Source organism: Salmo trutta, chromosome 5, assembly GCF_901001165.1.
Source record: "Salmo trutta chromosome 5, fSalTru1.1, whole genome shotgun sequence".
NCBI lineage: Eukaryota > Metazoa > Chordata > Actinopteri > Salmoniformes > Salmonidae > Salmo > Salmo trutta.
The window spans coordinates 7,262,553-7,286,003 of NC_042961.1; the positions used below are offsets into that span (position 1 = coordinate 7,262,553).

The window sequence follows — 23,451 nt, forward strand, 5'->3', positions numbered from 1 at the left end:
TTCATGAGCCATTTCACGGGACATTCATGAGCCATTTCCTGAGCCATTTCACGGGACATTCATGAGCCATTTCCTGAGCCATTTCACGGGACATTCATGAGCCATTTCATGGGACTGTGGAGTTTTTTCCATGAAACTCATCACTTTCTACTTCCCTCGCTTACGGATATTCTTTGCAATCCCAAACACCTCAAGCATCCTCCACTGGTTTTACAACTTCAAAAACACACCTCATCAAATAGTCAGGAGGTCTGTCAGACATCTGTCCCCCCTGCCCTGATGGCATGCCAACACCAAAGGGCAGCATTGATTTTCTGTTGGGATGGCTCGGATTAGCTCTCTTTAGGGATTAGCTGCCTGCGCACGGCCTCGGGGTTCACTATAAAAGTAATAATTAATTTAAGCAGCTACACTGGAAGGATACACATTTGCAGCGAGAGGGGGGGCTCTGTGTGTGTGTGTGTGTGTGTGACTAGATGACTGGTACTCAGTTGAAAGGAAGATAGATCTGTCTCTGTAATATGTTTAACAATAGCAGCAACAATGACAATAGTGTCTATTCTTTAAATGTGGTTACCATACATCCTTGAAAAGCCAGACTTGAACCTACAATTCTGATTGATTATACTTACTTTCACAACTTAATAACAATGTATCCATTGGTAAAAAACAGAGGTTGACGAGATAACGGAACATAAAGATTCAGTTCAACCTTTTTAGCCTGACCTAAGCCTATAGGCCTTCTGCTTGTCTTGATTGACAGCCATGTCACAAGTCAATTAGGATGTCCGCAGTTTTCCCAACATGGCATCTCTTTACATTTTTTTTAATGAATTTCACTGTGAACTGCTCCTGCTGATTATCAGGCAGTGAGGCAGACTGTTGCTGAGTGAGTGAGTGTCAGTGGTGGGGAATGAGGGGAAGGGCCACAGGGGGGGTGTGTGTTGAGCACAGTCATTGGTGTTGAGAGAGAGCGCTGCAGCAGGCAGTAATGACAAGTGATGTGAGAACAACAAATTAACTAGCACTAGTTACCTACATACTTCTCCTTCATAGTTCTTGTTAGCCTTGTATGTACAGTACAGTACCTCAATCAGCCTGACTAACCTGTGTCTGTATGTAGCCTCGCTACTTTTATAGCCTCGCTACTGTTTTCACTGTCTTTTTACTGTTGTTTTTATTTCTTTACTTACCTATTGTTCACCTAATACCTTTTTTGCACTATTGGTTAGAGCCTGTAAGTAAGCATTTCACTGTAAGGTCTACCTGTTGTATTCGGCGCACGTGACAAATAAACTTTGATTTGATATACAGTAGTCTCACAACTAAGACTACTGTACATGTAAAAAGCAATGAGGCTAATGTAACAGATCAGAATGTTTAGCTTAAAATGTTGATCAACTGTTATTCCTTCACGTCATAAGCGCACTAAGCGCAGCAATGCGCACACGGCAGTAGGCTACCTGCGAATGTGACAAAATTCAATTAGTGAGAACCCATGCAAGAGGTTTCATGTGACAGAGATGAAAATATCTGTTAGAAATCTAGAAAGAGGGGAGATCTAAAGATGCAACAACTAGAATGGGTTGCTGATTTGACAAGGACTGTGTCTTTGACTGCTCGACAATGAAAGAACGTTGATTTGAAAACAGATAGAACAATAGAAAATGCTGGTTTCAATGGCATAAGGAAGTGTTCATCAAATAATGTCCTCAACATATGGTCTGATTTTGGCTATAGGCTACTTTGAAACAAGCTAATACATGCCTCATACAATGAAATAAAACCTCCAGATTGAATCTGATATAAATCTATGGGAATTAGTAGAGGATAATGGTAATTATTCTGTTAATTTCAACCTGTTAGTGTGAATCTGTCTTCTCTGACCAACTAGAAGCACCCTCAAGTAACCATCTGCTGCTGTTTAGTGACTAAAAATGTCTACTCTCACTCACACAAACATATGGATAGAACTGTCATGCTAAAATATGCACCCGAGGTGAAACTAAACGGCCAAACTAGCCAACAGCTGTAGACATTCTGTATGCCACAGTCCTCCTCAGCCCTGTGAACAGCTTTACATCTCTTCCAACCTGCCTTTTTTCCTGCCTGGTTTCTGCCAAAAACAGGACAGTAAAGGGATTTTACACCACTTTCTGCACACTTCTCTTTCTCCTCTATTCTCCCTCTTCCCCTTCTACAAAACGTTCATCGGACTGACACAAACGGCTGGTTAGATCACAAGTCTGTTCTGCCCCCTGTTGAGCCTGTCTCACGAGGATCCTGTGCCCCCTATTTTCTTCCCCATCCTCGTTCCTCTGTTCTCCACCTCCTTCTCTGCATCTTCCTACTCGCTTCCCCCTCCCACTCTTCCTCCACCTCCTCTCTACCTCCATCTCTTCCTCCATTATTTGTTTTTTGTTTTGAAGCCTCTCAGTACAGAGGCAGGATTCTGACTGCTGAGGACCCCAGAGCCCCAACACCAGACAGTAGAAGAAAAGGACTGTTCTCTTTGCCAGGAGTATATCACTCTTCTTCTTCCTCCTCCCCCACCACCGCCGTCGAGGGAAAACTCTTTAAACAGCACCAAATGTCTGGACAGACAGAGGAGAGCGGATCAGCGGGATGTCGGCCTATGGTCTGTTGTTGATATAGTCAGTGTCAGCCACTGATACACAGAGTTCACATAGAAACTGTCTCAGTGGTGATCAGAGTCACGGTACATACACTAATGGGCAGACTATATCTATGAAGAGAAAACAAATTGATAGAACCTCAAAATGGATGCCCATTTTCACAGGGCGAGTATTCTTGAACTGGAATACACACGTCAGCTGCCTAGACACGGAACATGCCGCCACTGTTTCTTATCTCAACATGTGCCTCAGTAAAACCAAAAGGAATGAGGCAACATACCCCTGATGTATTGCAGCCTGACCATAAAAAACCCCTCTCAGTCTGATGTATGTCATATGTAACTATAAACACTTTCTCTACACTTTGATTCTGCCATTCCTATAGCTGCAGTGTTTTATAGAGAATAGTTTCCATGCTGTTGAAATAAATTGAGTATCAAACAACTAAAAAGGTAAACAATCGAGAGAGGGAGCGAGAGAGAGAAAGGAGGGACGAAGAGAAACTCACCCCAGTGAGGAGGTATATTCCTTCTCTATAAACCATCCTATCAGGCTAAGCACTACCAGGCCATAGGGAGTGGGGAGGAAGGTGGCTGAGAGAAGAGGAAAGTGAGGGGCTTTTATAAGCCAACACTGCCAAAGATGTGATTGAGTTGATCTGAAATGGAAACGGGAAATGTGTTACAGCTGTGCTGAGAATATGGCGCAGCTGTCCCGAGACAGAAATGGTTTAAAGCCTTCTAACTGGGGTAGAAGGAGAAAAAACTTCACCCCTCGAAAGTGAGGTGAAAGTTTGCAAAGCAAGCAAATTAGCCGATTTGCTGTAGTGTATCACTCCGCGGGTGGCAAACCACTGTTAAACATGACTCCCGACGCTGAGGTTAAAAGATGATTATTTTAGGCAGCGTTTATTGAGGTGATGTAATATTTTCTAATATTGATGGAGTCCCCTAGGCTCACTAGGGATAGGTCTATAACAACAGGGTTCCCAATGCACTTTAATGGTGGTGCGATTTATCTTCTCCACTGTCAACATTTATTATGTGGCCCTCTTAAAAAAAACAAATCGCTCCCCAGAATTCTAAAAATGGCGACGGCTACAAGCATCATCTAAAACCTTGGCTGGGTAGACCTCATGTACCGGTCTTCACTTTTCAACCCAATCCACTCTCCTGGAGAGAACTGTGGGAGATGGATTGAGAGCCATGGAGCTGAGAGCAACCATATTACCCAGGCAGCCAAAACCAGGAAAGCAGGAAACTTCTTTGTTCCGCTTCCAGGCGGCTCTGGAACCGTATTTTTCCTCTCCGTTCGGTACACATTGACGGGAACACCCCACCGCTTACATCATTCATCTGGGAGATGGTTCAGTGTGATGGGAGAACATAAACGCTAGATGAGCCATGGACTAACAGGAGATTTAGGGTGTGTCTCAGTAGTCTAGAGTAGTTTCCTCTACACCAGTGTTTCCCAACTCCAACTCTCCAGTACCCACACCAGTACACATTGTTGTTGTAGCCCTGGACAAAAACCATCTAATTCAACTCATTGAGGGCTTGATGATTAGGTGACGAGTTGACTCAGGTGTGCTTGTCCAGGGCTACAACCAACGTGTGTGGGAGTTGGGAAACACTGCTCTATATACTCATCTGGCGTATTGCTTTCACCTCGCCTGTGTTTTTAGATCGGTACAGATGGATGAGAGAAGATGAAGAGAGGAAGCCATGTTAAACTATTGGGATGTGCCCTCAGCTTCACCTTTAGCGGAGCGTACTATTCTAGTAGCCTTGTTGACAGCTCAGTGCCATCCCTAATCATCTCCCTTTTAACACTTGTTTAAAATGCACACCCTTATGTCAAAACTGGACTAGGCATCAGCTCACCACAAGTCACCTGCTTACTAAACATGTCACTATTAAATAATACATTCACGATTTTCCCCATCATATTTGCATGGCCATACGGCAACGTCTGTGGGTTAGTCTTAAAGTATTTAATATGTGTTTAAATATGTAGGAGAATCAAGATCTTAGAAAGTAGCTACAGTACTAGTTTATGCAATATTCACAGACTCAAGCTATGGCTGCTGGGAAAATAAGTAAGACGTATGGGCGAATTGTTTTGAACTTGTCAGAATAGAAAAATGGGAGTATGTCCGCCACTGGCCCATTCAAGTCAACCCATAAAGATCCATCACTCAGCGTTGCTCTCTACTAAAACGCTAAGGAAACATATTGTAGATTTTAAAGAGCCTTTTTATTCCACCAAACTGTGTACTAAAACTAATTGGATTTGTGTCAATGGAAAGAATAACTCCCTCCCTCCCTGGGAAGGGCTTTGAACTCAATAGCTCCGACAGGGCAACCAAACGAAGGGCGCATGAGGGAGTGGGACCCTTCACCGCATGCCAAACACCAGGGAGGAAAATTAAATTGCTGGTCAACATAAAATATTAAAATAGCATGGGTATCGAACTATTTTTAAATGATGTCAGGCCCGTTCTTTATGTCCAGCGAGGCAGTGAATTAAGCTCTATTTTGTGGGTGATAATTGAAATCATAGCTGTAGTCATTACCACTGACAAGTTTCTAAATAATACCCAATAAATTCCATCCATATAGCGGGCGGAGTTGTGACAGCTGGCTGTGGTAAAAACCATAAAGTACAGAATTCCCCTCTCTCTCGCTATCTCTCTCTCCCTCCACCCATCCTTTCTTCCACTCTCTCTTTCTTCATCAGTCAGTCTATCCTCTCTCTTTCCCCCCTCCGTCCTCGCTCTCCCTCCCTCTCTTCCTCTCTGTGCCAATAAACCGTCAGCCTTTCTCCTCTCCAGAGTGTTGGCTGTGTGTCAGCAGTAGGGCCTTCTACAGGCCTGTAGATCGCGCTCTGTGTCAGTGGCACGCCATCCGTCTTGGGATATACAATACAAAACGTGACACACTCATCAAAGGGAATGGCACCGGTGCCCAGTATATATTTAATTTGAACAAAAGGAACATAAAGATGTTCCATTCCATTACGGAATCCAACACCACCACGAGACGGCCTGAGATTAGCGAGCGTTCCGTGGTGGAATGCCTTCTAGAAGGCCGACGGCGATGTTCTGACAGTGATTTAGGGATGAGTCCCTCTCTGCCATCAGTGGGCTTTTGTTGTGTTGCAACACAGACATAGATAGGGATTATAAATCCAGTGTTGGTGAAAGGGACTATACAGCTGGGCGATGACTGGGGGACTTTGGCCTAGCTAGGCATGTACTGCTCCATTCATACTGCACAGAAAGACCCTGTTGAGTGACTCTAGCTATCATTCAATAGTCTCAGCATACTGCAGATAATCCTAACTAGATTTGGGAGTATGCCTCACATATCGATAAAATCCCTTTCTAATGTGATTTAAAAAAGGGATCCTACACAGTCATTTGTTTATTAGGATCCCCATTAGCTTTTGCAGAAGTATCAGCTACTCTTCCTGGGGTCCACACAAAAAAAAAACATGACAAAACATTATTGGTTGTACTCTTGGTTGGGTCAAGCCCCTGCAGATTTGGGCTTGTATTTATAAGCATCCCAGAGTAGGAGTGCTGACCTGTCCACGTAATCTTATTCATTATGATCTAAAAGGCAACACTGATCCTGAAATGGGCCCAGTCTTCTCCATGGTACCTGTAGTGCTTCATTACAGTCAGAATCAGTACTGTATGTAAACACACACAGAGAGAGTTTACTCTAAACCAGGACCATATTGCTGCCTCGCTGTGGTTTGGCTGCAACATGTGTGGGGGAAAAAATGTTTTCTATCTGATACAAGATTGTCATCTTACCAAAACAGAGAGTGCATGACTTGCCCGCGAGATTATTTCTAAACAAATTTGGAAAGACTCTCCTAATGTTCTCTTCCCCCAGTCTTTCTTTTTTTGGAGCGAGCGTCACGTTCATTGAGGTCCCCCTCTCCAGCAGGATTTCATTTGACTAAGTGCTATGGTTCCGTTTACTTTGACACATGGGCATCAGATGCTGATAGCAAAACCTTTGATGAACCCTTTCTACAAACACACACAGTTGTAATGTGTTTAGCATTACCAGTTCTCTCCAGGCTATGGTATGTTTCTGTTCTGCTTTTCACACAGCATTGATGAACATTAGCCAGAAAGCAGAGGCTGGCTAACCCTGGACTGGGGTGGGCTGGGGTCGGCCTGGAGAGTATTCAGGAAAGGACGCCTAGCGTTCTATGAGAACAAAGCCAGCAGGCAAAACTGGTTGTGATGATGTCATTACAACCAGATTAAACCAGTTCTAGTAGGGAACTAGCTTTGTCTGCTGAGAATCAACAGTTCAACTGACAGCAACCATCTCCAGGATAAGGTGGTTAGAGTACAGATGTGGGATCTTAATTTGATCACTCTTTTCCTGCACCGCTTCGTGCTTTACATACATTCACTGAAAACCCACACTAACACACAGTTATTTTAACAGTATTGCACTTTTCATGTAGCCTGCTTTTAGGCCAGCTAATAGCCTAACCACAGATGAAGCAACATTATGGACTAAATGCTCAAATCTTGTCGCTGCAGGATTATTTTGCTGTGACAATATAGGTCAAATTAAGATCCTACATCTGTACATTAGAGGGACAACAGAAAAATACATACTTTACAATAAGCTGTACAGATCCTAGTTGCAGATATACTTACATGCAATTTTCATTATAATGTCTTGTTGTAATTGCATGTCGTTACTTTATGAGTAGCTAATTTGAAACATAATTTCTTCCTATTCATAGAATAACCAAGGTCAACTTAGTGTTAAGTGTTGCCAAAGCTTGTAACTCTTAGTGTTATTTCCTCCTAGAAGATACCACAGTGTTTCATCAACTACCATGAGATTGCAAGTTGTCATTACTGGACAAAGATGCACAACAACTGGCAAGACGAGGAAAAACAACAGACTGACAACTCATTACATCCATTCCATCTAGTCCCATTATTCTCTCAATTTTCTCTCCCATCTCTGCACTTTCCCCTGAGTGGTCTATCACTGTGGAAATTGTTCCAATGGAAATTAAAATGGAGTGTTTTCAATAGGACAGAATTGATGTGAAATTGCATATAGCTTCCAATATGAATATATTACTTCCTGGTCGGCTGGCTTTGTCTCTCTTATCTCTCTGTTTTAAATCTGTCTGGAGGAACACTGTATTGGCCCTAATTCATGAGATGCAAACCTGGTTATACAGAATATTACTCCTAAATGGGACTGATAGATCAGATATGAAATATATACAAACCAGCGCCAAGTCAAACACACGGACACACACACACACACACACACACACACACACACACACACACACACACACACACACACACACACACACACACACACACACACACACACACACACACACTCCCAGTTAAGTAATTTGAAGTCTTCATACAGACGTTTTTTCATACCCCCCCTCCCCAACTGACACTTTATCTGCATACTGCTATCTCTGCAGACTGAACACTCAGCCAAGACAATGACAGCCCCTCTCTCCCTTGTCACTTCTCATTTCAGCCCCAGTCTGATGGCTCTTACTGGGTTTATGCCAATAATATTCCCTCCTCCCCTCCTCTGGTTCCCCATCAAACACCCAGTGTCTAGCTCTGATGGAAAAGGAGCACTTCATGTCTGTGACACCCATTTGTCAATTAGCAGGACCCTTTCCCTGTTGACATACGGAGACTTGAAAGACGGAGCGCCGCCTGTGACGAATTAAGAGAGACAGATGAGTGAGGCGCGTGGCGGAGTAATACCATAATGTGCTTTAGATATGAATATAAAACGACATGGATGACAGGCCATACAAGGTTTTATTTCATTTCTAAGTAGTAACCGAGGGTCCCCTCCCTACGTTGTCTTCCTTTTTCTGTTTTCATCACACTACTAACATCTCATTTGACAGGCTGGGCGACATTTAGAGCACTTTAGTTTGTTTTTTATTACTTGTGAGTTAGCATACTTGATTTTCCATTAAAATGCCAAATGGCTGCCATGGAGGACGTACTGTATGTAGCCTTATCCTACACACACAGGTGGAGGAGGGTTGATCTGCAATGCAAAAACTCCACGTTCATCTCTCTCTACAGCTGTGGGTGGGTGTGGGGGAGAGCAGGGAACAGCAGCCTTGGTTCATTGGATGACAGTAGAGCACATGATGGGACATCAAGATTGGTCTTGTCCTGGTTAAAACACAGTCATGATGGGTCTTGTCCTGGTTAGAGCACACAGTTACTGTATATCATTGTGCTGAAGAATGTAAGACTTTGTAGACACATTTAGATGACTTTGACTACTGAGAACCAATAGGTCTATATCGTCGATTTCTGCACATACTGTACTAAGGGGAGCACTTACACCATCAATAAAAGATGAGTGAGATAGTGCGATTTATCTGTTCAGTACAGAGTAGAGGACAGTGATCACCACAACATACAGTCCCAGTCAAAAGCTTGGACCAACCTACTCATTCAAGGGTTATTCTTTATTTTTAAAATGTTCTACATTGTAGAATAATAGTGACGACATCAAAACTGTTAAATGAATCAAAATATATTTTATATGAGATTCTTCAAAGTAGCCACCCTTTGCTTGATGACAGCTTTGCACACTCTTGGCATTCTCTCAACCAGCTTCATGCAGTAGTCACCTGGAATGCATTTCAATTAACAGGTGTGTCTTGTTAAAAGTTAATTTCTGGAATGTCTTTCCTTCATGCATTTGAGGCAAACAGTTGTGTTGTGACAAGGTAGGGGTGGTATACAGAAGATAGCCCTATTTGGTAAAAGACCAAGTACATATTACGGCAAGAACAGCTCAAATAAGAAATGAGAAACGACAGTCCATCATTACTTTAAGACATGAAGGTCAGTCAATACAGAAAACTTCAAGAACTTTGAAAGTTTCTTCAAGTGCAGTTGCAAAAACCATCAAGCGCTATGATGAAACTGGCTCTCATGAGGACTGCCACAGGAAAGGAAGGAAGAGTTACCTCTGCTGCAGAGGATAAGTTCATTAGAGTTACCAGCTTCAGAAATTGCAGCCCAAATAAATGTAGTAACAGACACATCTCAACATCAACTGTTCAGAGGAGGCTGCATTAAAATCAGGGCTTCATGGTCGAATTGCTGCAAAGAAACCACTACTAAAGGACACCAATAAGAAGAGACTTGCTTGGGCCAAGAAACACGAGCAATGGACATTAGACCGGTGAAAATCTGTCCTTTGGTCTGGAGTCCAAATTTGAGATTTTTGGTTCCAACTGCCATGTCTTTGTGAGACGAAGAGTAGGTGAACGGATGATCTCTGCATGTGTGGTTCCCACCGTGAAGCATGAAGGAGGAGGTGTGATGGTGTGGGGGTACTTTGCTGGTGACACTGTCTGTGATTTATTTAGTGGGTCTATCATTTGTTTTTCAACAGGACAATGACCCAACACACCTCCAGGCTGTGTAAGGGCTATTTGACCAAGAAGGAGAGTGATGGAGTGCTGCATAAGATGACCTGGCCTCCACATTCACCCAACCTCAACCCAATTGAGATGGTTTGGGATGAGTTGGACTGCAGAGTGAAGGAAAAGCAGCCAACAAGTGCTGAGCAAATGTGGGAACTCCTTCAAGACTGCTGGAAAAGCATTCCAGGTGAAGCTGGTTGTGATAATGCCAAGAGTGTGCAAAGCTGTCATCTAGGGAAAGTGTGGCTACTTTGAAGAATCTAAAATGTTTTGATTTGTTTAACACCTTTTTGGTTATTACATGATTCCATGTGTTATTTCATAGTTTTGATGTCTTTACTATTAGTCTACAATTTAGAAAATAGTCAAAATAATGAAAAACCCTTGAATGAGTAGGTCTGTCCAAACCTTTGACTGACACTGTACATATGAACACTACGACGCAGCAGTGATCTGAACACTACGACGCAGCAGTGATCTGAACACTACGACGCAGCAGTGATCTGAACACTACGACGCAGCAGTGATCTGAACACTACGACGCAGCAGTGATCTGAACACTACGACGCAGCAGTGATCTGAACACTACGACGCAGCAGTGATCTGAACACTACGACACAACAGTGATCTGAACACTACGATGCATCAGTGATCTGAACACTACGACGCAGCAGTGATCTGAACACTACGACGCAGCAGTGATCTGAACACTACGATGCAGCAGTGATCTGAACACTACGACGCAGCAGTGATCTGAACACTACGACGCAGCAGTGATCACCACAACATACATCTGAACACTACGTGGCTCAATAAAACGCTCCCCAAAGTTACCAGTCTCTATCACGATTATAACCCAGATGAAGATTAAAGCATCATCAGAAGATAGGGATACATCAGTTTGGCATCCATCTTGATCTGTATACAAGTACCACTACAGTTGAGACCTACTGATTGTGATGAGACAACAGGCTACACAGGACCCTATCCCTCTCATTTGCAATCAGAAACAACAACACAGCCGATTAAAGTATAAAAAGTAACATTTTAGACATTTGAAGCCGAGCGTGGTGGTGACAAGGAGGAAACCTGTCAAATTATTTCCAGAAATGTCTCTTTGCTAACAAGTCTCAATGTCATGTTTCGTCTGAACAGATATGTGACTCGTCTGTTGCACTGAAACAACCAAATAATGTTAGTATTTATTCTCCTCAGGTGTCATATATGATATTACAGCAGGTAACGGATTGAAACCCCTACGACAGACACTGGCTCTAGTAGTAACCATTAGATAGTAGTGGTGTCTACAGTATATTCCCCATCGTCGCAATGTCTCTCACACACACACACCTGAAACTAAGTGGACAGCACAATAATATCCACCCTGTCCTCCAGCTGCTACATTGGTCTCTGAGCCTCACTCTCTCAACACATCGATGAGGCAGCCTGACAGGTTGGCATGGGGATAGGAGGTGTAGGTGTGACAGGCTGCTAAACCAACTTGATCTCCTGACGTTACCTTCCCAGCCACACACACACACACACACACACACACACACACACACACACACACACACACACACACACACACACACACACTTCAGTGACAGGTGCTGCCTCATTTTCACTGGCACTCATTGTCAAGTTAGTGGATGAGAGCTGTTAACTGGGCTGACGGATATAAACATATTATACTGAAGACAGTCCACTCCCACTGTCTGACAAAGTGTCAGTCGTCAAGGCAGTTAGCACGGGTTACTTTTGGCGTCACCGAAATGGGGTCACAATTGTGAAACACTGGTGTGTCTACAGAGCGGTACCGTGAAACAAATCTTGATAGGGGCGAGGAGACGTCAAGCACTTGTTTTGAAGTGATTCGTAACAAGTACAGGCGGTATCACATAGAGTTCCTCTCATCAGGGACAGACTACATGTTTTACACACAGCTGTGGGACTGGGTTCCTTTGTCCTCAAGGGTTCTTATGGGGATAACGAAGACCCTGAGCTAGCGAGAGAAAGAGCGAGAAAATAGCTGCCACCACCCATCAATCTACTTCCTGATTTGTTTATCACCGTCACGTCTGCTCGCTAATTGAATTTCACACCTCCACCCAATCATGTGACCTCCACAGCCTCCAATCATTGCAAAGAATTCTTTTATTAAAGGGTGGTTCATTTACACTAAGCAACAGGATCAGTTGTTTCATTAGGCCACATGACCAGAAAACTCCAGAACGTACAGGAACCAGAGTTTTGTTGGTCAGAAATGAAATACTGGCCCTAGATATGAGATGGTGGGAGCTGTAAAAGTGAGATGTTTGATGACATGAATACAAGCCTCACCAGTAATAAGTTTAGAGGGAAATCAAATAGTTTGTAATCCAACACCTAATACACAACTATCAGTCAATCAAACAATACTATCAGTGCCAAATGGCTTGGGTAACACTTCTCCCCTTCTCCTCTGTCCAGAGAATCCTTTGAAGTCCAATAATAATATCTGACATCTAAGATTCCCCCTTATCCAAATGAACTATTAATAATGAAATGAGTAATGTCAGAGATATTATATATAAACATATTTGATTAATGTGACGCGATCAAGAACGAGGAACATAAATGCGGGCCTTAATCTTTTCTAAAACCAACACAAATTATTTTATTTATTTAACTTGGCAAGTCAGTTAAGAACAAATTCTTATTCACAATGACGGCCTACCAAAAGGCCTCCTGCGGGGACTGAGATAAAAAAATATATATATAGGACAAAACACACATCACGACACGCAAGACACCACTACATAAAAAGAGACCTAAGACAACAACATTGTAGCAACACTTGACAACACAGCATGGAAGCAACACCACATGAGAACAACATGGTAGCAACACAACATGGCAGCAGAACAACATGGTAGCAGTACAAAACATGGTACAAACATTATTGGGCACAGACAACAAAACATCACGCAAAGCAGCCACAACTGTCAGTAAGTGTCCATGATTGAACCTTTGAATGAAGAGATGGAGATTAAACTGTCCAGTTAGTGTTTTTTTTGCAGCTCGTTCCAGTCATTAGCTGCATCAAACTGAAAAGAGGAGCGTCCCAGGGATGTGTGTGCTTTGAGGACCTTTAACAGAATGTGACTGGCAGAACGGGTGCTGTATGTGGAGGATGAGGGCTGCAGTAGGTATCTCAGATAGGGGGGAGTGAGGCCGAAGAGGGTTTTATAAATAAGCATCAATCAGTGGGTCTTGCGACGGGTATACAGAGATGACCAGTTTACAGAGGCGTATAGAGTGTAGTGATGTGTCCTATAAGGATTGGTTGCAAATCTGATGGCCGAATGGTAAAGAACGCTCGAGAGCACCCTTACCTGCCGATCTATAAATGTCTCCGTAATCTAGCATGGGTAGGATGGTCATCTGAATCAGGGTTAATTTGTCAGCTGGGGTGAAAGAGGAGCGATTACGATAGAGGAAACTAAGTCTAGATTTAACCAGCTTTGATATGTGCTGAGAGAAGGACAGTGTACTGTCTAGCCATACTACCAAGTACTTAAAATGGATAAGAGAGCTTCCTACTGCCTGAGCTATGTTGTTGATGTAAATTGAGAAGAGTGTGGGGCCTAGGATCGAGCCTTGTGGTACTCCCTTGGTGACAGGCAGTGGCTGAGACCGCAAATGTTCTGACTTTATACACTGCACTCTTTGAGAGAGGTAGTTAGCAAACCAGGCAAAAGACCACTCAGAGACACCAATACTCCTTAGCCGGCCCACAAGAATGGAATGGTCTACCATATCAAAAGTGTTGGCCAAGTCAATAAAAATAGCAGCACAACATTGCTTAGAATCAATGGCAACATCACTTAGGACTTTTAAGGTTGCTGTGACACATCCATAATCTGAGCAAAAAGCAGATTGCATACCAGAGAGAATACTATTGACATCAAGAAAGCCAGTCAGTTGATTATTGCCAAGTTTTTCCAACACTTTTTATAAACAGGGCAAATAGAAATTGGCCTATAACTGTTAGGATCAGCTTGATCACCCCCCTTTCAATAAAGGATGCACAATGGCTGCCTTCCAAGTAATGGGAACCTCCCCAGAAAGGAGAGACAGGTTAAAAAGGTTGGAGATAGGCTTTGCGATGATAGGGGAGGCAACCTTAAAACCTCTTACATCTAGATGTTCCGCTAGCGGAACGTCTGCTCCAATATCCAATGATGGGCGTGGCGCGAAATAAAACTCCTCTAAAATCCGAAAACTTCCATTTTTCAAACATATGACTATTTTACAGCTATTTAAAGACAAGACTCTCGTTAATCTAACCACACTGTCCGATTTCAAAAAGGCTTTACAGCGAAAGCAAAACATTAGATTATGTCAGCAGAGTACCCAGCCAGAAATAATCAGACACCCATTTTTCAAGCTAGCATATAATGTCACAAAAAACAAAACCACAGCTAAATGCAGCACTAACCTTTGATGATCTTCATCAGATGACACACCTAGGACATTATGTTATACAATACATGCATGTCTGTTCAATCAAGTTCATATTTATATCAAAAACCAGCTTTTTACATTAGCATGTGACGTTCAGAACTAGCATACCCCCCGCAAATTTCCGGGGAATTTACTAACAATTTACTAAATTACTCACGATAAACGTTCACAAAAAGCATAACAATTATTTTAAGAATTATAGATACAGAACTCCTCTATGCACTCGATATGTCCGATTTTAAAATAGCTTTTCGGATGAAGCACATTTTGCAATATTCTAAGTACATAGCCCAGCAATCACGGGCTAGCTATTTAGACACCCACCCAGTTCAGCCTTCACCAAAATCACATTTCCTATAAGAAAAATGGTCTTACCTTTCCTGTTCTTCGTCAGAATGCACTCCCAGGACTTCTACTTCAATAACAAATGTAGGTTTGGTCCCAAATAATCCATCGTTATGTTCCATCAGCGATGTTTTGTTCGTGCGTTCTAGACACTATCCGAATGGTAAATCACGGTCGTGCGCATGGCGCAGAACGTGACAAAAAATTTCTAAATATTCCATTACAGTACTTCGAAGCATGTCAACCGCTGTTTAAAATCAATTTTTATGCAATTTCATCTCGTAGAAAAGCGATAATATTCCGACCGGGAATCTGCGTGTCTGTAAACTGAGGGAAAAACCGAAAGACGGGGGCGGGGCAGGTCACGCGCCTAAGCCTTTGTCCTCTGATAGACCACTGAGCAAAAGCTCTCGTGTGTTTCAGCCAGGGCTTTGAATTACGTCATTCCTGTTTTTCCCGGGCTCTGAGAGCCCATTGGAGACGTGGGAAGTGTCACGTAACAGCAGAGATCCCTTGTAATAGATAGAGAGAATCAACAAGGGCAAGAAATGTTCAGACAGGGTACTTCCTGAACAGAACCTTCTCAGGTTTTTGCCTGCCATAGGAGTTATGTTATACTCACAGACACCATTCAAACAGTTTTAGAAACTTTGGAGTGTTTTCTATCCAAAGCTAAAAATTATATGCATATTCTAGTTTCTGGGCAGGACTAATAATCAGATTAAATCGGGTACGTTTTTTATCCAGCCGTGAAAATACTGCCCCCTAGCCATAAGAGGTTAAAGAAGAAAGGGTCTAAACCATCTGACCCAGATGTTTTTTTGGGGGTCAAGTTTAACCTGTTTGGGCTAGGGGGCAGTATTGAGAATTTTGGAAAAAATATGTGCCCATTTTTAACTGCCTCCTACACCAACTCAGAAGCTAGAATATGCATATTATTGTTCAGGTTTGGATAGAAAACACCCTAAAGTTTCTAAAACTGTTTGAATGGTGTCTGTGAGTATAACAGAACTCCTATGGCAGGCAAAAACCTGACAAGGTTTCATGCAGGAAGTGGCCTGTCTGACAAGGAGTCGTGCGTCTTGCATCTGTTTATTGAAAAGTAAGGATCTTAGCTGTAACGTGACAATTCCTAGGGCTCCAATAGGCTCTCAGAACCCGGGAAAAACCTGAAGGATGACGAGGCGGCCTCTGGCTGAAACAGATTATCGCCTTTGGTAAGTGGCCGATCAGAGGACCATTGAATGAGGCGCGTGCACGATTCGCCCCCGTGGAGAAATTTCATTCGTCTGTTTAGGCTCATTGCAGATTCCCGGTTGGAATATTATCGCTTTTCTACGAGATAAATGGCATAAAAATTGGTTTTAAACAGCGGTTGACATGCTTCGAAGTACGGTAATGGAATATTTAGACATTTTTTGTCACGCCATGCGCCATGCTCGTGACCGTGATGTAGCATTCTGATAGTGTCTAGAATTCACGAACAAAACGTCGCTGTTTGGATATAACGATGGATTATTTGGGACCAAACCTACATTTGTTATTGAAGTAGAAGTCCTGGCAGTGTATTCTGACGAAGAACAAGAAAGGTAAGAACATTTTTCTTATAGGAAATGTGATTTTGGTGAAGGCTGAACTGGGTGGGTGTCTAAATAGCTAGCCCGTGATGCCGGGCTATGTACTTAGAATATTGCAAAATGTGCTTCATCCGAAAAGCTATTTTAAAATCGGACATATCGAGTGCATAGAGGAGTTCTGTATCTATAATTCTTCAAATAATTGTTATGTTTTTTGTGAACGTTTATCGTGAGTAATTTAGTAAATTCACCGGAAGTGTTCGGTGGGAATGCTAGTCACATGCTAGTCACATGCTAATGTAAAAAGCTGGTTTTTGATATAAATATGAACTTGATTGAACAGACATGCATGTATTGTATAACATAATGTCCTAAGATTGTCATCTGATGAAGATCATCAAAGGTTAGTGCTGCATTTAGCTGTGGTTTGGGTTTATGTGACATTATATGCTAGCTTGAAAAATGGGTGTCTGATTATTTATGGCTGGGTACTCTGCTGACATAATCTAATGTTTTGCTTTCGTTGTAAAGCCTTTTTGAAATCGGACAGTGTGGTTAGATTAACGAGAGTCTTGTCTTTAAAATGGTGTAAAATAGTCATATGTTTGAGAAATTGAAGTAATAGCATTTCTAAGGTATTTGAATAACGCGCCACGGGATTCAACTGGCTGTTGAGTAGCCCAGAGAGGTTAAAGAGCTCATCCATATGTTTCTTGTCAGTAACAACCACATCATCAACATTAAGGGACATGTGAGCTGTGAGGATGAGGGTTTATTCTCCAGGTCTTTAACCATTTTCCAGAACTCCTTGGGGTTAGACCCACAGAGAGAGAACTGCTCCTTAAAGTAACTAACTTTGGCCTTCCCGGATAGCCTGAGAGCACTTATTTCTCATTTGCCTGAACGACAGCCAGTCAACCTGAGTATGCGTGTGCCAAGCCTTTCGACAAATTGAATTCTTGAGGTGGAGTAACTGCCAGATCACGGTCGAAACAGGGGCGGAAACTGTTTTTAATTCTCATTTTCTTTATGGGGGCGTGTTTGTTAACAATACCACTAAAAATATAAAAAAAGAAGGTTAAAGCGTCTTCGACAGAGGGGATCAAGCTGATTCTATACCAATTTACTGAGGCCAGGCCAGGTCATGAAGGAAGGCTTGCTCCTTAAAGTTTTTTAGCAAGTGTCTATGACAAATCAGGACAGGTTGTTTCACTGAGCAGACATTACAAACACAGGCTGTAAAACAGTGATCACTAAGGTCATTACAGAAAACACCAAACTGATACCTATCAGGATTATTTGTCAGGATAACATCGAGGAGAGTAGCCTTTTCTGGGTGTTTGGAGTCATACCTTAAGGGATTGGTAATAATCTGAGAAAGATTTAGGGAGCCCCATTGCTTTAGGACTTGGTCAGGTGGTTTAAGCATGTCCCAGATTAGGTCACCTAGCAGGACAAATTCAGACTTAGTGTAAGGGGCCAGGAGAGAGCTTAGGGCAGGTAGGGTACAGGCCGGTGCTGATGGAGGACGAGAACACCCAGCAACAGTCAACAAAGAGCTATTTGAAAGTTTAATACTTAAAACCAGCCAATCAAATTGTTCAGGGACAGACTTGGCGGAGACAACTGAGCACTGAAGGTGTTCCTTGGTAAAGATTGCCACTCCAACACCTTTGGAAGATCTGTCTTACCGAAAAAGGTTATAACCAGAAAAGGTTAACATCAGTGTTCAAAACACTCTTTTTAACCACATCTTAGTAATGACCAACACATTTGGATTCAAAGTGTGAACCCACACTTTCAATTGATACATTTTAGGTAATACGCTTCTAGTGTTAACGTGCAGAAAACCCAGGCTGTTAAAAGAGCAGAAATCAGTGAAACAGATAGAGTACGAGTCAAAATTGGGTAGATGGGCCAGGGTGTACATGTACATTTCCAGATATGATCAGCAGTGATACAATCAGGGCACGGCAGAGGACAGGGAGTGCTCTGCAGTGTTGATTTTTTATGACATTTGAATGTGCATCAGATGGCAACAAGATCATATTGTACAGCAATTGCATCAGGTAAATTAGGCCTGTAGCAGTCAACTTCCATGAAGCCATCTGTAACAGCTTACAAGCTTCCATGTCCTGTATGGAAGGTAGACATTACTGTATTTTAGAGCTATGCAACATGGACAGTCTGTCTAGATATATCCCTCTTCGCACACATCCAGTGTATGACGAATTGTTAGGGAAACAATAGCCTGGTTCCAGATCTGTTTGTGCTGTCTCGCTAACTGATTACCATAGGAATTGGCAAGACGGCCAAACAGATCTGAGACCAGGCTAGGGAAACAATAAAATCGCCTCACCACAACTGGATGATGGTGGGAGCACTAGAGAGGATCACTTTTGTCAAGTCGTTGTGACCATCGTTGGTCAGCGCCTTTCAAAGTGTGTTGCATTATGGGGATACAAATTGTCCGACTTACGCCTGCCTACATGTCGACTGCATGAACTTTACACAACCTCTCACCAATTGATTGTACAATATACACATATATTTTCAGTTTGTGAGTGTGTGATATGGGGGTTGGAGACATGATTATTTCAACACTATAAAGAACAACTTTTATAAACAATGGAAACACTGCCATGTTGATCTGAGCCTTGCTGTTGGAAAATCACATCAGCGTCCAACTTTAGGCTGTTGCAGATGCACCTACCCCAACTTCACTCCTCAACTTTCATCTACAGTTGGTTGCTCTCGCCTTACCACTCAGACGAGCCCATAGACTACATAGGACTAGTCACTGACTGCAACCAACCTATCCAGGAGAAACTCAGGGCCCTGGACACACACTATAACCATGGCTGTATGATTGTATTGAAGTCAATTTCGATAAATCAATAGGCTTCAAAGGAATGTCTCTCTGCCTCCTGTGTCTCTAGAGTTTCTGCCTAGGATGACTCTAGCGTTAGTGAAAGGCACAAGTCAAACCACAAAACAAGTCATCACACTGTTCATAACCTGTACAAAAAGCAATATAACATATCTACAATGTATCTAATATAATATATCTATTATATAGAAACATACCTATAATATACCATAACATATTTAGAATGTGATAGATATGAGAATGCGATCATTCGTTATTCAAGAAAAGGCTGATCGGAAAATAATAATCAATCAACATATTTACTAACTGTTCTCTTGTTGTTAACTGTGTAATAACAACTCAAAACCCAACAGCAAATGACTAACCAGTCTAACATTATTACATCCATTGAAGACTGCAGTTTACACATTTTACCACATTGCCTTTGTTTCGCATTCAAGGGGGGCAATCATGTCTGAAATCTTCAGAGTTTGACGCCCTCATCGAATGAAAAGGCAGGCAAATCAAACTCCAGCCAACACAATGCTAGTTTTTCAATCGCTGCAGTTCATTAGGATTATTAATGCTCTGATAAGCACACATTTATTCACGACAGACTGGGCTGGGGCGCGGGACTTAGCAATTATTAACGTGACAGGACTCGGGCGCAAAGCGAATCAATTAAACAAAAATCCACATTTTCAGCATAGATAACTGCCTCAATACGACGACAATTTTTGACGACGTGACAAAAAGAGCCCCCATTCAGAGGCCTTTCAAGGCCCTGACAGGTCAAGAAACAAAAGCACCTTCTAACCATCATCTCTCCTCTTTTAGTTGTCAGATCAACTTTGCCAGTCCTGCTGCTGAGATGACTGAGACGGCACCCCCCCCTCGCTCTGAACCAGCTGCCACAAGGTGATTCTTCAGGTCCTGTCAGAAGGATCTTTTATTCTATTTGGCCCCTGCATTAACATGTCACATTTATTGATCAGGCCTTTTATTCAGCCACAGCGTGGTAGCAGCCAACCCAGCTCTCCGCTGCTCAGTGTCTCCTAAATAGCACCATATTCCCTATAGCCAACTACTTTTGACCAGGGTCCGAAGGCTGCCGTTTGGGATGCAGAACGAGGCTCTCACACGGTTTTTGACGTCCCTCTGACATGCCAGACCACATAGTGGACGTAATGTGAACATATTCAATTGCACTTAATGCAGATATTGCAAAGATCCTGCCCTTCACACAGCTATGACAAAAAATGTTGATGTGCTCTTGAGCAAGGCACTTAACCCTAATTGTTCCTGTACAGTAATAAGAGTGTCTGCTAAATGACTAAAATGTACAAGTACAATGGGAAAATTGGGATCTTTTTACTGAGATAAATCAAACTATCTATATCAGATAAGGTGGTAAAAACAATGAAGGCAGGTCAGTGTACCATCCATCTACACTGAGTAAACCAAACATTAGGAACACCTTCCTAATATTGAGTTGCGTCCACCCACCACCACCACCACACTGTGATGACTGCATGAATACGCAAGGCCTGTATGCAATCCTATTTATAAGTAATCTAGTGTAGGAGTATGTATATTCCTTATAATAATTTATAATGACTTATTAATGAAGGGTATGATTACATAGTTGTATCTTACTTAGAGATTTGACCTAACACAAAGCATCACCCTCAAGGCAGCACTGAGTCCATCATAGTATTCACGACTCATCTCAGCTCATCTCCTACCTTAGCTGATTGAAGCTGAGATCTAGCCGTCTTGCCAAGCATCCATATTTTTTCCCAAGGAACTCTGGGATGTCCTCACAGTCGTGTCCAATATAGGAAACCTGTAAAGCAACAACAGAGTGATACATAGATACATGTTAATTAATGGGATACAACAGGGACATAGTGGGACCAGAAATTGGCCCGGGCATTTCTAACACACAGGTGGATTTTTTTCCTTGAGGTCCCCATTGTTAGCCAAATAATGATCAGTATGTGCAAAAAAAGTATAACATTTTAGACAGGCCTACTGGGCTAAAGGTGGACCAGCACATCAGGCATCTGCCCCAACTGCTCTATGGCCAGTCTGTTTCTGGGTTAAAGTGAGTAAGAGTAAATAGCCCATGGTGGAGTGAATGTGTTTAAGCTTATGGAGCAGAGTAGGTGGTATGGTGAACGGTTTACCTTTGTTTGTGACCTGAGGACAACAATACATTCTCTATCAGCTACACATCCAATAATATTCATTTTCTTGATTGAGAAAATGTTTGTACTCAGGGCACCATTGTGAATGAAAACATGGTCTCATGTGTGTTCCCCTGAATAAATCTAAGTTAAATCAATGACAGAATATTGGACATTGAACGTATTTAAGCCATTTGATGGCTAGGCCACTGTGAGAGACCTTCCAGGTAGCCTATGTTTGATATCTGGTCAGTTACATTGTCACTTTCATTTAAACACGCTCTGTAACCTTTCATGTGCACGGTAGTATATTGACTCTGTACACCTGCCCTGTGCACACAACTGTGCTCACTGCTCAGCTTCGACACATTGATAAAACACCATCGAATAGACTAGATCATAAAGCCATGTCTGCGCTGCAGTGATGTGTTTCAAACTTTATAAAAACGAGTTTGCATTCTACCTGCCAAAACACTACAGTTCCGCTACTGTTCTGCAAAGTTATTTAAGTCACATGACAGTAGCAGCACATGACAATGGAGGCAATGCAGCGTAGCCTACCAGAAATGCACGCAAAACAAAACCTCTGAGCGACATACACTGATACCTATCCGACTGTATACTGTTCGTTTATAATTGCATACGAGAAATGCAACCTACACTAAATGTTGGAAATGATTCACACTTACTTGGGTTCCATTCATTGTGACCATAGAGTCGCTGCATGCCATGATGATGTCAGTTCAGTTACTAGGCTACCTCTGTGAAATAACTGGAGTGGAACTGGTACAGGTACTCGTCTGCTTTAAAATAATAAAAAAAAAACTTTACTGTCAGTAGCTTTACAAAAAAGTCACTATTTTGTTTGGTTACTTGAGGTTTCGAATTGACTTCTTCCGCATACTTCCTCCGAATCAGCTGATCCAATGCGGAAACGCGCTATTACTAGAATTATGGCAGGATTCGTTTGTGTCGCATTTCAGAGTGGTGGAGACAGTCCTTAACTTAAAATGCCATAGGCCTATATTCTTAGTTATTGTTCCTGAACTGTGGTTGGAACTAGTTACGATATAGGCTAGGCTAAGAGCTTGAGCTTAAAGTTTGAATAAGATTGCATCTGGAACAGGTGATTGGTAGAATGCAAAACACTGTAGCCTATTTACTATTAATCATCAGTGCAAGCCTTATAGGATGTGGGATTTACATACTTGGCCTACTTACACACTTTATTTGTTTGGGGTTCACTGGGGACCATTAGCTGGTACTGGTAACCTGATTAACATGCAATTGTAGCCCGATTCACCTGTAATTGGTATCCAGCAGATCCGACCTGCTTGCTTACATTGCATTGGAGTCATTCCACGTACCTTTCTGCCCCGACGATGCCCAAATGCTCTGTCTAGACATTGATATGGTTTTGGAGACATTGTGAACTTAAAGCAATTATTAGAATTTTGTATTCTACCAGGCAAGTCAGTTAAGAACACATTTTTATTTACAATGACGACCAAACCCGGACGACGCTGGGCTAATTGTGCGCCGTCCTATGGGACTCCCAATCACGGCTGGTTGTGAACCAGAGTGTCTGCAGTGACGCCTCAAGCACCGAGATGCAGTGTCTTGCTGACCAAACCGAACGTGCGTCCTCTGTTGATTTTGTCCACCCACAGCAGAAACGATCAGGACACGCAGGTTGACATATCAAAACAAACTCTGAACCAATGATATTACTTTGGGGGCGGGACGATGTCGTTAGCGCTTTTTCTTGCCTACATTTTCAGTGACCCTGTTGAAATGTATTGTAACGACCCGGTATTGTGTTCTGTGTTCGT

The 23,451-nt window shown here is 42.4% G+C and overlaps 1 pseudogene; it reads right to left on the reverse strand.

Moving 5' to 3' along the window:
* The window catches only part of LOC115193450 (leucine-rich melanocyte differentiation-associated protein-like), a 314,810-nt pseudogene extending 291,905 nt beyond the window's left edge, over positions 1–22,905 (reverse strand).
* Positions 22,906–23,451: the final 546 nt, after the last annotated feature.